At 36.9% G+C, this 15,885-nt stretch overlaps 1 pseudogene; it reads left to right on the forward strand.

Moving 5' to 3' along the window:
- The first annotated feature begins 243 nt into the window (after window positions 1–243).
- LOC109376965 (high mobility group protein B1 pseudogene) overlaps window positions 244–15,885 on the forward strand; it is a 100,177-nt pseudogene continuing 84,535 nt past the window's right edge.

Genomic DNA, 15,885 nt, shown 5'->3' on the forward strand with positions numbered 1-15,885 from the left:
GGGGAACCAGGGGGAACAAAGGGTGATATGAGCAAAAAGGGAGTGAAGTTGGGACTCAGATATCCTTGCTCCGCTAGCCTTTAGCAATTGTTGCAAGAGTAGAATATATTGTTTCTGGGGAGCAGAAAGGGAATTTCCCATGACTCCACCCTGAAGTTCCCCGTCCCGCCGGGAAGCTGGGAAACTTCCTGGCTGCTTACTGAGCTCGCTTCTTTAGTCCTTGTTTCCTCGGGATCAGGATCGATGGTTGTGAATCCCGGCTGTTCCTCACATGGGGCACAAGTTGTGGGAACAGCTACCCACAATGTGCCCAATGATGAAAAGAAGTACACAGAGACACATGGGTGGAGGGACCTTGACCGATGCAAAGACCCTGAAGGTCATTTGCATCTTCCTTTTATTGAGGGAGACAGACAAAGCCTTATATAGAATTTGCGTAGCAAGCGGTTGTGGGGGGTAAGCAATCAGTACATAGGGAGCTCCCTTGTTCCGTCCTGACTCCCATTACATCTCTACTATCTGTCCTCGGCCTGCGCACGTACTGCTCCTTTCCTATCTAGTCCTTGAGCCGTCGCCAGCCGCCTTCGGCTGACACATACCCAAGTTGCTGACCTGCTCTGACCTGCAGGGCAGGCGCCCTGCAATATTGCAATCCAGTGCTGTGTCCCTACATCATTGTAACAATCTCTGGAACATAATACATTAAACATTATTATTATTTTTCCACCAAAAACCCACAAGTAGTAGATAAAGGACTTTTAATTGATTTAACGCTCATTGTATTTCCCTATGGTTCATAGACCCTTCACCTGCCTCTAGAATATCCAAGTACAAACAAGTAAACCACAATTACCTGAGCAGCAGGAGAGCATCATAGCACCATGGGTTTGAGTCCTACTTCTGCCACTTAATAGCTTGTGATGTAGGGCAGGTAACTTAACTGTTTCATCTCACAATTTCCTCATGCTGAAACTGTTTTTAAAATCACTTCATAGGATTGTTATGAAAATTAAATAAGAAGGTATATGCAAAGGTATCTGGCATAGGACACAGCCCTTGGAGCCATAGATAGCTTTATTCTGAATGCCTGGCACTTACTCTTTAAATACATTCTTGAATAAGTCCTCCATTGTCCAAATCCTTTCCTTTCATCCAAAATACATCAAGAAGTCATGCTAATAATAATATTTTTGAAAAATCATCACTCATCAATTATCTGTATTCTAGTTTGGCTTATTCAGAGTCCAGAATGAAGAGGAAAGGGTAGGAAGGAAGCAGATGAAAATTACTGAGACAAGTGGAAAGGGCTGTTACAGAATGAATGGGACAGACTCAAAGAAGAAAAGACAAATAGCAGATTCAGCAGAAAATGAAATTTAGGGGAAAGCCCAGCTGATTTTGTCATCAATTCCAAGAAAGTCATGTTCAAAATTTACAACTTGTCACAACTTATCCTTCTGCCTTTCATGTTCTCACCCACATTTCTCCCATCTGAACCCTCCTTGTCCTCCATATCTCAACTTAAATATTACTTCTTCAAAGCCTTTTCAGAACTTCCTTTGAAAACCAGCTTCCCTTCACTCTTGATTCTATCTCAGCCCCTTATTTGTTTTCTGGATAGCACTTTCAATTTTCCACTTGTTTACCTTCTGTCTCTCTAAAGAGGGTGTGTGGACCACAAGGGGTAGGAGATAACTGCCCAGTTCCAAATCCTCAGCATCTAGCAAGGTGCCTAGAGAAGGATATGTTGGTTAATTGAGTGATTACTCTTTTATATTCTCTTGGCATACATTAATTGATTAATTCAATCTTCTCATTGACACTATGTGTTAGGATCATCATCTTCATTTTACAGGTGAAAAAATTGTGACTCAAAGAGTTAGGTGAATTGCAGAGTTCACAGAACTAATATGAGGTGAGCTTGAACCCACTTCTGTCTGACTAAACAGCCCATGTTCTCAGCTGTCCGTGTCATGGCCCTGATGATTGCCCTTACAAGGTTCTGTGGTAAAGAGAGCATCTCTAGGACCCTAGGGAATACATTACTAGGAGTCCCACATTGTGTCATCGAAGTTATATGGCACCAGAACAAGGGCGCTTTGGTCCCACATGAAACCGAGAGCAGGATTTTTACACATGACTTAAATTCTGTTTGCGAAGGTTAAATGTAGAAACATGAGGAAAACGATATTACTGGTTGTTCCTCTTAAGTCTACTCGGCAGATGCTTACCCTTTTCTTCAACCTTTTAATGGTAGAGATATCTAGGACTTGGTTCTTGAGTGTCTTCTGGTCTTCATCTACACTCACTCTCTTAGTGATACCACCTAGTCTCTGGCTTTCGATAATACCTATGTATTGATAACTTCCAAATGTATATCTATCACCAGCCGGACTTCTCCTCTGAATTGTTGACTCATGTATTCAATCATCCACTCAATATCTCCACTTGTACGCCCAAGAGAAATCTCACAATTAACTCCAAATCTTTCCCATTTCAGGTTAAAGGCAACTCTGTATGTCCAGGTGTAAAAATTAACCTTGCATCACTGGCCTCCCTCTTTCTCTCACACTCCACATATAATCAATTAACCAGTTTCATTGAATCTGTCCTCAAAATATACCCAGAATCAAATCACTTCTCACCACATTTTCTCTTACCATGTCATCTCAGCCACTAGTATCGCTTTCCTGAAAGACTATAAAAGGTTTACCTAGTTCTACTCTTTCACCCTTATCTTCTAAAATTTATTCTCAATTTAATAGTCATAGTGATCCTTTTAAAATATGTTATATCGTGTTATTTATCTGCTTATAAGTTGGCAATGACTCCCATCATACTCAAATAAGAGTAAAAGTCTTTTCAGTGACTTATAAAGCCCTACATTACCAGGTTCCCATAATGTCTCTGACCTCCTACCCTGTGCATCTCCCCTTGGTCACTCTTGGTATTCTTGACATGGTCTTGTTTTGTATGGCTGCTGTGCAATTGGCTCTTTGCACGGAACTACCTTCAAATCTTCTCTCCAATCTAACTTTTTCAGTGAAGAATGACTTGACCACCTCATTTACTGTTCCAACTTTTGCCTCCCACTCTCATCAGTTTTTCCCTGCTGTAATTTTTTCTTTAAATTTAAAATGAAAATTTCTAATTTAGCTGAATTTCTGATCTGTTTTAGGATAAGAACATAAAATGGTTTCAAAAATGTTATTCTAAACAAGAAGCAAGCCTTGAGGACAGACGGAATGAGAAAACTGAAGGTGGAAATAATAAATGAAAAGGCTGAGGCAGAAGGCGAAAGAAAAATTAGAATCCAGGGGGCAAAGATAGACAAGTATGAACAAAAACTAAGGGAGTAAGTATAAAAAGAAATCTTAAATATGAGATGAATACCATCAGGAAAACAAAATGCCATTGAATTGAGATTAAAAGGGAAATTAAACAAAATCTGGTTCAGTGCTCAGTTTAGTGTTCAAAAATTCCTTTTATCATGAAAGAAATCATCTCTTTCTTCACTACTCACTATCCTAAGAAAAACAATTCATTGTTCTATTGAATAGGAATTTGTCCTCAGTGTAAGACATTATTAATCATATAATATTATTTAAAAGCTTATTTAGACCCAATGTCACTGTTATATTCATTCACATATTTAGCATTTCCCATGCTTTTCATTTATTTGTATAGATCTATATTTCCATATGATACCATTTCTTCTTTGTGAGGGGTTTCCTTTAACAGTTCTTGGACTCCAGGTCTGCTGGTAGTGAATTCTTTCACCTTTTGTGTATCTGAATATTTCATTTTCATTTTAAAAAGTATTTTTGCCTAGTATAGAATTCTAGGTTGACAAGTCTTACTTCCCTTTCAGTACTTTAAAAATGGTGCTTCAATCTCCGTTTCTTTGCAATATTTCAAAAAAGAATTCTGATGTCATTTTTTAGCTTTGCTCCTCTGTACTCGTATGTAATGTCTTTTTTTCTCACACTGCATTTAAGATGTTTCTCTTTATCACTGATTTTAAGCAAAATTTTTAACAGAAATCCTATGATTCCAATTTTTTTCTAAATTATGCATTTTTTATTAATGCATGGACTCACTGAATTTTAATGATATAAGGAGTATTAAAGAGTACTAAGATCAATTTCTTTATGTTTATACATGAGAATAAAAGTCTACAAGTTCTTATGAGATTTATAAATGTGAAGGAGCCATGAGGATAAACAAATTTGTAATGCAAAGATTAGATAGGTAGATTAGATATACGATAGATGATAGATGATAGATAGATGATAGATAGATAGATAGATAGATAGATAGAATACAATATATAATTAGGTTGAAGATGGTGGCAAAATATCAATGTAAATCCTCCCAGAGGCAGCTAGAGATCATAGAATAAAACGAAGTCTGGGTCAGATATTTCCCCAGAGGTGAGAGCATGGGATCCAAGACAATACACAAAATCAAACCAAAGGAACACATACATGCTGAGAAACAGAAAGTCTGAGGAGATGTCACAAAAGTAGGAGAAGAAGAAAGAGAATATAAAATCAAGTGAAGAAGTAGTATCTACTAAAGAAAATGTTCCATGAAAAAGTGGATACTCTGTAGGACTTATTGGAATTGTTCAGAAAGGAATAAGAAGATAAAGACTAAAAAGTCATAATAGAATTTGCTAATTAATGTTCATTAATGACCCTCAAAATAATAGTTTCATAGAAGGATGATAGTACAATTTTGTTTTAAAGAGATTCGTAGAAAGTGGAAGATGATATCCCTCTATTTGTTTAACAACACACAATGATGCTTACTATTGTGCTATGAACAATTTCAGGAATTTTTCAAGTTTTAAGTCATTTAATCCATCTTTATAAGCATCATTACTATCCCAACCTTTCAAATAAGAAAACTGAGGCACTGACCAATCAAGCACTTGTCCGAGGTCACACAGCTCATAGGGCAGAGCCAGGATTCACGCCCTTGTAATCTTGCTCCAGGGCCTATACTTTTATTCATTATTGTACACTGACTCACTATGGGAAAAGAAAGCATACATAAGTCCTGTTTGTTGTCTTATATCTTAGGGTAAAGTCTAATCAGGAGAGTTGGAAATTTGGGGGGAAGAAGACTGAATATTATCAGAAAAAAATGCAGGTGTTAAGTTCTGATCAATGTGAGATAAAAATTCCTAAACAGAAAATTCTCTACTGATAATTAAAAACCCATAATTTGGGATCCAGCCCAAACTTTCATGAACTATATGACCTTTAATAGTCCTTTATCTCCAGAGACTGCATTTTCTCTTCTATTTAGTTATGCTAATTTCTAACATTCTGGGTTGTTTTCAGGCCTAAAAGTTGTAATTTATGTGAGAATGTTTGTAAAATTGCAAAGAATTCTCAAAAGTAATAATTTTATTACAAAAATTGAAAGAGTATTCAAGGAAAAAAACAAAGAGACTTGTTGACATTTTTGATTAAAATAAATGAGAGACTTAGCATTTGGAAAATGAGCATGATGATGAAAAGTATAAACTGAAAACAACACGTGTCAAGTGGAATTCTCTAAAAACATAGAACTCATTTTCCCCTGTTTTTAGTTCATCATCCAGGTCAATCCATATATAGCTTAAATTGATGCCAGAAAAAAAAAGCCCTGGAAAATTTTAATGTCTTAATGTATTTTAACAATTAATTTTATCCATATTGTAGCATATTGAAAGATCTAGCAATAATTTTTATTTTTTTAACTCTGTTTTAATTTTTTTCTCAAGTTTAGGCAAATACCATAATTAAGCATTTCTTTTCATGTATTTTAGAAACCCCAACATGTAAAATATTATGTAAACACCCTTGATAAAAAAATTACTCATCACTTGATTATAGTAAATACTTATCACTACTTATATCTCCACCCAGAGCACAAAGAATTAAATACAAAATTTTAGCAACAAGAGTTTATACCTTTGAATAATACATACTATCTCTTAATAGTAAGATATGTAGAATTTTACACTCTTGGAATTATGTGAAAATTGAATTTTGACCCATCATTAACATTGGAAAATGCCATATTTTCAACGTGATTATGAAAACATCACATAAGCAGATATCAAGAGGAGGGAAAAATAATAAATTTAGTGCTCTGTTGATGTGTTTTTAAAGCCTAATTGACGCTGTTTGTCTTCACCATATTTTACCCGATGAAATGTGTTGGTCCTTTCTCTCTGCAGAAAATTCTTTGACCAGATCCCTGTGTCTCTGATAAGATAGAGCCCACAGCTACAGTCAAAGTTCACTTCATATTTTATATGTTCTTTTTCTATGTGAAAAGACTTCAAGATCTGGTGAGGCCTCACAGCTGATATCAAATATACTTGTCCCCCACAAGCAGGATGCAATCTACAATAGAGCATGGAAGAAAGTGGACACATTAACAGACTATGAAGACTTAATTATATTAACAGCTTCAATTATTGGAATATCATACTATGTAACAGACATTTACTAAATAATTACAATTAGGCCTCATTTGAGCCTCAAAATTGCCCTGGAAACAAATATTATTAAGTCCATCTTCCAAATGAGGAAAGTGGGGCTCAATTATAAATAGGGGAATTTACACCCTGCCTAGTCTGACATCCCTAGCTTACCAACAGTCACCCTGTATGTCTACTGCAGCCTGTATAAAGTTACAGTTCACATCAGTAGTTGATTGTATCTGATTAGAATTATTTTAACGTAATTATTGATTTGGTGATTGGCTCGCCTTTAAAAATATATATTAGACTAGCAAAGCAGAAAAACAAAGAAGGTTCATAGTTTGCCATGTACTTTTGTGAGCAGAATGCTCTGGAGTCATGCATGTTGCAGTTGGGTATGGTTTTGAATGTTTGTGGGGAAGAATGACTAATATACTACTATTAACTATTATTAGAAAACCACTGCTAGTTTCAAACTAGAGGACTGAGGTGGGTTAATATTTGCAAAACTAAGTATAACTACATAATATTATTTTAAGCTGTTTTAATTAAACCCTACTAAATTTTTTTCATAAAATTGAGACAGAAAAGGTGACTCACCAGAAAATGTTGCCTGCCCCATGACACAAGCAATGAAAACATAAAAGGGATAAAATAAGTGAATCGTTCTACTCAAAGACAAGATTGTTGTGTCCATTTTCCATAGAGTCAACCACCAGGGGTTCAGCCCAAGGCCTCTGGCTATCTGCATGATGCTGACGGATAATACATCTGTTTACTGCTTTTCTTTGTACTTGCACTGTTAACCGTTATTGGTTTATATGATACTTTAGAAGAAGCTGAGGATTGTATGGCAGTTTCCCTTTGTGGTGGTTGTTATTGTTGCTATAGCTGTTGCTTACAGACAGATTGTAGAAACTTGTTGAAGAGATGTATTTAGCTATTTTATCCAATTAAGGACTTTTTTTTAATTAAAAGCTCTGAGAAAGCCAATTTGTTAGACATTAAGTGGTTCACAAGATTTAAGTTTCTTATGAATACAACAAGCCATCTGGACACTTTGAATCTTATATTGTAGGAAAGAATCCAAGGCAAAGCTGAACTATTCTTAAAGACAGTCCAGGTCTTCAGACGTAAACTGCACACACACATTGAACAGAAAGCTACCAGAGGCCGCTTTTCTTTCCCCTTTACAAGAATGCTCTGATGCAATCTTGGATTTAGAAAAATTGCAGAGCTCGTTAGCAGAGATGACATCACAACTTCCAGGAAGATTCACAGATTTTTGTAAGTGATTCAATTGCTTTTGCTGCCTCTGGAGCACAAGACTCCAAATGCCTCTGAACTATGATTACTCACCCCTCTAGTGGCTCAATGTCAACATGTCTACCTAGAAAGAAAGGGTCTTTAGGATAATAGTGATGGGTTCATTAATTCCAGATGTTTCCTAAATGATCTGGCAATGTGGCAAAGACTGGACAAATTTTAGTGACAATGAACTCCAATAAAGTGTGCTCCTTTTAATAAATCTTCAGTGATTTAAACTTAGAGTCACATATGAAATATATTTAAAACCCTCCCTAACCCCCACAATTTCAAGACCAAAAATTCTAATAGTGTCACTAAAGTTTCAATGATTACTTTTAAGATTATACTGCTCACTTTTGTGTAAAAAATTATCAAACACTTTAAAGCCTGCTTTTATAATTTTTCCAATAATCCATATATTGAACATATTGAACAGGCTGCTATTTTTCATACAATTGTGACAAAAACATTTATGTGTATCATATACAGTTGGATGTCTTTTACTTAGCCCATTATTTAAAAAAAAATAAAAGATTGAGCATCTCTAGGATACAGAGAGCTTCATCTTGCTCCATCTTGCCCATGGTGACCCCACTGTGGTTATAACATAACAACAGTCATAAGTCTTTAGAAAATATGCTCTCAGAATTCCCACCCGCAATAAACCAGTTTAATTTAGGCTACCCAGTATGTTTCTCTGCACTTTGAGTTACAAAAGTTTTTGCAATCAAGAGTAAAGCTGAAAGTAAAACAAATGTTAACCATCTGCAACCAAAAGGGGAATAGTTATTGAAACCTCTGATTGTCAGCCAACAGTGTCATTAGCTACACCGAGAGAGAGATGTACCTGTTCTCATGACAAGATCAAGAATCAAAATGAACTATGTTATGGTTACTACAATTATCACTATTGTTTTCAAATTTAAGAGCAACTTTACATACGTTATCTCATTTCAGTTTTGCCATACATCCAGAGAAGTGTATTCTATTATTCACATTTTATAGAGGAAAGCATCAATCTTGGACAGAAAATATGATTTACCCAAAGCCAACAAGTTATAGAGCTGAAATCAGAACATCATTCTTCTTACCACTATCTTGGTGAGTTTCAGGAAGAATAAATAACTCCCTAAGAAAGAATGAGGTAGGTGTTTATTCATTGCTTCACTCTTCCTAGTCAGTCTACTTTGTTCACTCTTCCTAGCCAGTCTACTTTGGTTGTGGAGGAGGCCGGACCAGCACACACTGAGAGGATTTGGAGCTCATGCAGTATCAGGAGAATTCTAACTAAAGAACAGATAACTTTTTCATGATTGGAAATTATATGCTTTGTTAATGGGAGTTTCATCACTGAAAAACCTTAAAACTGTTTTGGAAATTTAAGGAGCAAACATAAAAATAACAAAATAGATTTTATAATACAGACTGAAAATAGAAAAAGTGACTTTGCAAACCCATTCATGGATGTAAATGGAGTAATGAAGACTGGAAATATTTTCAAAGACTGGATGCGTTTCACTCTCTCCCATGAATGTGATGTTTATTTAAATGCAAACATGGCTTCATGGGAGCCATACATTCTTCCTCTGGTTAATTAGCTTGCTTTCAACAGAACCTTTAAACCCCATGTTTGCCACAGCATTAGACTCAGCTCTCAAGTTATGTCTCAATATCACAGCAGATCTTTCAGAAAAAAAAAGATATTTGAAATTTCTTGGTTTAGGAAGATAATGAATCTTGTAAGTCATTCTACTCATAGTGGAGAACGTCTTGCACCCTAACAATCATCTCCTGGCTTCCAGATCTTATTGATAAAAGGGATTTTGAATAGCCATTGCTTCATAGATGTAGTTTCCCCTCTTTCACAAAAGGACCTGGTCACACATATTGCATACAAACACTGAAAAATACCTGGAAGCCATTTAAAAGAGTGGGTTGTAGTCAATTCCTTGAATTGCTGTCAAATGACTTTTTTTTTTTAACTTGGCTTCCCAAAATTGTGGTTTTCACTTACTTTGTAATTTTCACTGCACACATGTACAACAAAGGAACGTTTGCAACCAAACTTCCATCCTACTCACTAATAAGATCATCTTAAACAGATTTTTAATGCTTTACTATTTTAGTTAATTTCATTAGAGTTTTAGCCTCCAACTAGTTGTTAATTGTTTCATTGCTTTTCTACATTTTTACTCCTTACTATTCAGAATACATCAAACTTTTATTTCATAATTGAGCTTCCAAAAATTTTATCCAATTTACCCCTTCTACTAATCTCTACTGTCTTAGGGCTATATTCTATTTTATCATGCCAGTGATTTACTCCTCATTTAAGTTAACACTGTTGTGTTCTTCATGACATAGTTATCATTCCCCAATGAAAAGCCATGGTATGCAGAGTGCTTCCAGTTTGCTTCAGAAAGGATTGTTTAATTCCCATTAAATCTTTATTGATAAAGGCCACAAAAAAGATTAGTGACAATTCAGCATATGTAGTCAATTCTTTCTAACTAGGATGTTTTCCATGAAACATCAACTTCTCAATGTTGCACCCTGCTGTTCTGATTATTGCATAGTATTTAAAAATTGATAAAACATTGCAAGTCATTCAGGGAGTAAAACTTCAAATTAAAAAACATGATCACTTTGAGAATACTAATGTTTTGGCAAGATCATGTATAAACAAGGATGAAATGTATCTCTTCTCCTCATAAATCTTGACCAATGAGAAATATGGAATTACATTTCTAAGTAGCCCATGAGTTACCTATCAAAGTACAAATGTGAAGTAAATACAACACCAGGAAGCCAAACATAAATTAAGTGATCACAATTTGCTGAACTGTTTCTCTCTAAAGGAGAATTCAGGAGTACAGAACTGGAGTACACACTTTGGACCAGACAGGTATGAGGCTGGAGAAATCTAATCATGTTTTCTGTCCATTCTGCTTCATGAAATTCTCAGGCTTCACACTTTTTATATGACAAACAGACCATGAAATAACCCACAGCTATTTATGGGAGTCCCGGCACCTGAGAAGGAAACTTATTTTACTCCCAATTACTCTCTGGGGTCTGAATGGGAGTGGGACATAACTGAGAAAGCAAGTTTTGCAGTAACAACTGGACAAGAGAAGCTTCTATCTGATACACTACTCTGAGCCTCAGTTTTTTCTAAAATATCAGACTCAGTTTAAAGATATCCACAATTTAAAGATAAATATATCCCAGTTGGAAAAGAAGCACTTACCTGGTCTGATTGCTAGTCACCTGGTATTCAATCTTTCATCACATATTTATGGAATACTACTGTGTTCCAGACACTAGTGTAGACCCTGAGAATTCTGTTGAAAACAAAACAATATCACTGCCCTTCTTGAGTCCATGTTGTAGTGGCTGAGAGAGCCAATAACAAATAAAAAAGTAAATATGTACGATATTCAGGGATGTTAAGTTCTACAAGACAGGAGGAACAGGATAAATGAAAATGACCAGTGGATCCCTTTGTGTGTAGGCAACAGAAAGTTTGTATCTGATGGATGAGAATGCAGCAGCCATGGGTAAATCCTGGGGTACACTTCCAAGTGGATGATGCAAAGATCCTGAAGCAGGACCAAATAAATGCTATGGTGCCAACCATCTGCTCTATAAAATAGTCCATCAAATGTGTTATCAAGTTAAAACACACACACACACACACACACACACACACACACATAGACACACAACCCTGTTAAGTTTTAGTTTTAAAATCCACAGAAGGCACAGAAACTGCCTGAATCCAAAGTACACCAAATCCCTTCTTACTAACAGTTTCTTTCTTTCTGTTGGATTTCCACAATTTAATATACAAAGAACAACTCTTTGTGATTTCCAAGGAATACTACTAGCTCCAAGAAGAACACCTTGTCTTGAGCTGACTGATGAAATGGGGAGGCTACTGTATCTTCCTTTTAAGCCATAAACAACCTGTGTTCTCTTACAATCTTGAGCTTCTGTAGAGTTTTCAACTGTCTTAACTTGTAAAATCCATCTCTGCTTGACAGATATAAATGTTGTTGAATGTTAGCATCAAGGGCTTCCAGACATAATAATTTATTATCCTTCTATTTAAGAGGGCTTACAAACTTGAAAAAATTCTGGAGGTGAGACATATCACATAAAAAATTTAAATGGACTCCATGTTAACATTTCAAGTTAAAAATGTAATTTAGAAAAATTTAAGTATTTAATATGGAAGCTTTTAAATTTCTAATTGTGGAAAATCTTTCAAAACTCAATTTTTTACAAAGCATGCATAACAACAGTGCCAGAAATGAGCTAGCTACTGCATACTAAACAGAAAAGCGTGGCTTCTATAAGATCTAAAAATCTAATAGTGATAATGTTTGCAAATATGAACCTATATCACTGGTAAAATATTCTGGATAAATTATCCTTACATTCAATAGTTGTGGTTGCTTTTCGTGAAGGATACACTTTGAAACATAGCATAGATTAAGCATTAAAGAAGTGAAAGTTTGAATAAAATTTTCTATTTTTACTCAAAGGCAGAAAAAAGGACATAGACATGACACAGATAAAGAAAGATGCTCTAAGGAAACTATGTAATATAGATTTTTCCTCTCTTTTTCTCATATGAGTATATTTCAATCTTCAAGGTAAGGCACATAAACATGAAAAGCTCTAATGCTTCCGTGTCTGGCATATGGTAGTACTTGGTAAATATTTACAGAATCAATCGAGGGAGGGAGGAAGACACTCCATGTATAGTGCATGAATTTGAAACTGCATTGAGATCAACAAGATCCAGTAACACTCTTTACCCACATAGGTTCCAAATAAATTGAGAAGACAGGCATCAAATGGAAATCAAAATATGAACTCTATACTTGGCAAGACTAAAAGTAAAACATGCCTTAGCTCTGTTGCCAGAATGAGATATAAACCTGCAACCTACTCATGGGCTCCTGGTCCACAATACAGATCTTCTAGAGACAGCTGGGTAGATAAATGATTACTGCCTGTCTCTCATTGTTGAGCCATGAGACCAGGTACTGACGGAGGTAAAGCTAGAGCTGTTTCTACAAGGTAGGTTCTAGACCAGTAGTTCCTTATTTTCCACCCTACGTGGAAGGCAGCAAAAAAATTTAGCCAATGTGTGAGCCGAAAAGATAAGCTAGACCTGACCTGCATAGCAGGGGGCAGGAAATGTCATTCTGTTATTATATTACCCCTATTAGGTATATCCATCTTACTCAAGTAGGAAGGACTGAGTAAAGAATAAAGAATTCAAAAGTGGTGTCATGGACACACTAAGCCCAGAGATATGTTTACTCACACTACTAATTATATTACCAAGAGGTCCTTTTTCTCTTATCTTCATTTAAAAAGAAAATGAGGGTGGAGGGAGAGAAGAGTATTTTTCATTTTAAGCTCACAAGAAATCTAGAGGTAGAGAGAGAAGTACTTTGGGAAAATTACCCTTATATAAAATGTACTTTAAATGACTCTTAATCTACTAAACAAACAAACAAACAAACAAAAAACAACAAGTAAATAGGAATATGTGAATAGACACACCACCAAAGGAAAGATATAGATGAGAAAAAAAAAACACCTGAAAAAATGTTTAATATCATTAATGATTATGGAAATGAAAATTAAAACCTGATTAGATAGCACTATACACACTAGAATGACTAAAGTTTAAACACTGACAGTAAGGAGAAAGGATCCAAGATGGTGGAGTAGATAAACACTGTGCTTGCTCCTCCCATGACCACATTACAATTGTAACTAAATTATAGAACAATCAACCTGGATAGCCATCTGAAGTCTAGCTGAACAGAAGTCTTATAACTAAAGATATAAAGAAGAGACAACATCCAGGCTGGTAGGAGGGGCAGAGACACAGAATGAGTCTGCCGCACACCTGTGTATGGTAGTTGAGAATTGTGAGGGATATCTCAGCTGTAAAGGCCTCCCTGAGATGAGTGAGGGACCCCAGCCACACACTGGGCTCCCCAGCTAAGAGTACTGGTGCTGAGAATAGGAGCCTCCACAGCATCTGGCTGTGAAAAATGAGGGATTTCAACAGCCTGGATGAAATGGAAGCCTGTGGAAAACCCAGAAGTTCTCTTAAAGGGCCCACACACAGATTCACTCATTCACAGGCACTCACCTTGGGCTCTGGTGATGTCAGAGACACACAGGGAGAGAATCAATTGTGTGGCTCCAGGGCAAGGACTAGAGGGACAGTTGCCATTTTCTCTGTAGAATTTTCCTCCTGTGCAGTCAGCAAGGGGGGGGGGCATCTTTCCTGTGTAGAGCCCTCCCTCAAATGGCCAAATTTGAATTTTCATTGGCCTGATAGGTTCCACTCACTCCATCCTGGTGACTCCCTGGGACCTCACCCCTCCCAACTCACACAACACTAGAGGCACTTTCTCAGCCATCAGCCATGCCCTTCCACATTGCAATCTTTCTTGCACAACTCTTGGGGGTTTGTGGGCCCCAAGTGGGCAGCAGCTGGCCTCAGCATGCTCTGAGACATATGCTGAGTAGCTCCAGGCTTAGCACTGGCACCAAACTAGAATCTACACAACTCATCCCATGCTGATACCCTGAGATCCTCACCTCACTCAACTTGTGTATCACATGAAGTTCTATTAGCACCTGAGTCTTACAGGAGCTGGAAGATGGCAATAGACCTTGGGGTACCCTGAGCTTTTGGGGGAGATACCCCAGGTTCAGTACTGGTGGCAGCTGTCTTTGGTTTGCAGCATGATTTTCCTACATGCCTCCAGGTCCAGCACAGAGAGCAACCATCTGTGAATTGCTTTGTAGCTCCTACCAGGTCATCCCTGGCTGGTCACAAGCAGTGGGTGACCTGAGCCTGCACCAGAGCCCCTCCCAGGAGGCCACAGAACCAATATATCTGGAGGTCGGCTTCAGACAACAGCAGAGCAGGACTTAATAAGCCCCACAAGTGGCACACCCAAAGGGCAGTTTCAGCAGGTGCCAGAGCCCATTGGGCCAAATCCTGATTCGTGGGGTAATCACACCACACTGCAGCCTTTAACTGTGGATGTGGCCAAACCCCAAAGCCAGGCAGCCTGGGGTCAATTCCACCCACTGATGTGCTAACAGCAATCAAGGCTAAACCACAACAGAAAGGCACACACAACACACAGAAGGGACACTCCTGGAGCACTGAACACAGGTGACCAAAAAGACTGCTCCACTGGGATCCACAGGGCACGTACTACATAAGGCCACCTGGCCAAGTTTGTGAGACTTAGCAGATCTACCTAAAACATAGGAAAAAATACAGAGTGGCCAGTGAAATAAGGAAACAAAGAAATATGTCCCAAATGAAAAAAAAGGAGAAACCTCCAGAAAAAGAACTAAGTGAAATGGAGGCAAGCAACTTACTAGATATAGAGTTCAAAACAATGCTTATAAGAATGCTCAAGGAAGTTAGTGAGAACTTCAACAAAGAGACAGCAGGCACTAAAAAGGACACAGAAGCCATTAAACATAACCAGTCAGAAATGAAGAATGTAATAACTGAAATGAAGAATTACAATAGAAAAAAACATCAGCAGATTGGATAAAGCAGAAGAATGATTTAACGATTTGGAAGAACAAGGTAGCAGAAAACATTATCAGAACTATAAAAAGAAAAAAGAATCAAATAAAATTGAGGATAGTTTAAGAGACATTGGAGATAACATCAAGCATAAAATCATTTGTATCATAGGGGGATCAGAAGAATAAGAGAGAAAGCAAGGGATTGAGAAATGATTTTAAGAAGTAATGAATGAAAACTTTCCTAACCTGGTGAAGGAAATAGACATATAAATCTAGGAAGGGCAGAAAATTCCAAACAAGATGAATCCAAACAGGACCACACCAAAATATGTTATAATTAAAATGGCAAAAGTGAAAGACAAAGAGGTCCTAAAAGCTGCAATAAAAAGGCTACTAGTTACTTACAAGGGAGCTCCCATAAGATTGTCAACTGATTTTTCAGGAGAAACTTTGCAAGCCAGAATGGATTGGCATGAAATATTCAAAGTGATGAAGAG

The sequence above is a fragment of the Hipposideros armiger genome, unplaced genomic scaffold, assembly GCF_001890085.2.
Source record: "Hipposideros armiger isolate ML-2016 unplaced genomic scaffold, ASM189008v1 scaffold_1244, whole genome shotgun sequence".
NCBI lineage: Eukaryota > Metazoa > Chordata > Mammalia > Chiroptera > Hipposideridae > Hipposideros > Hipposideros armiger.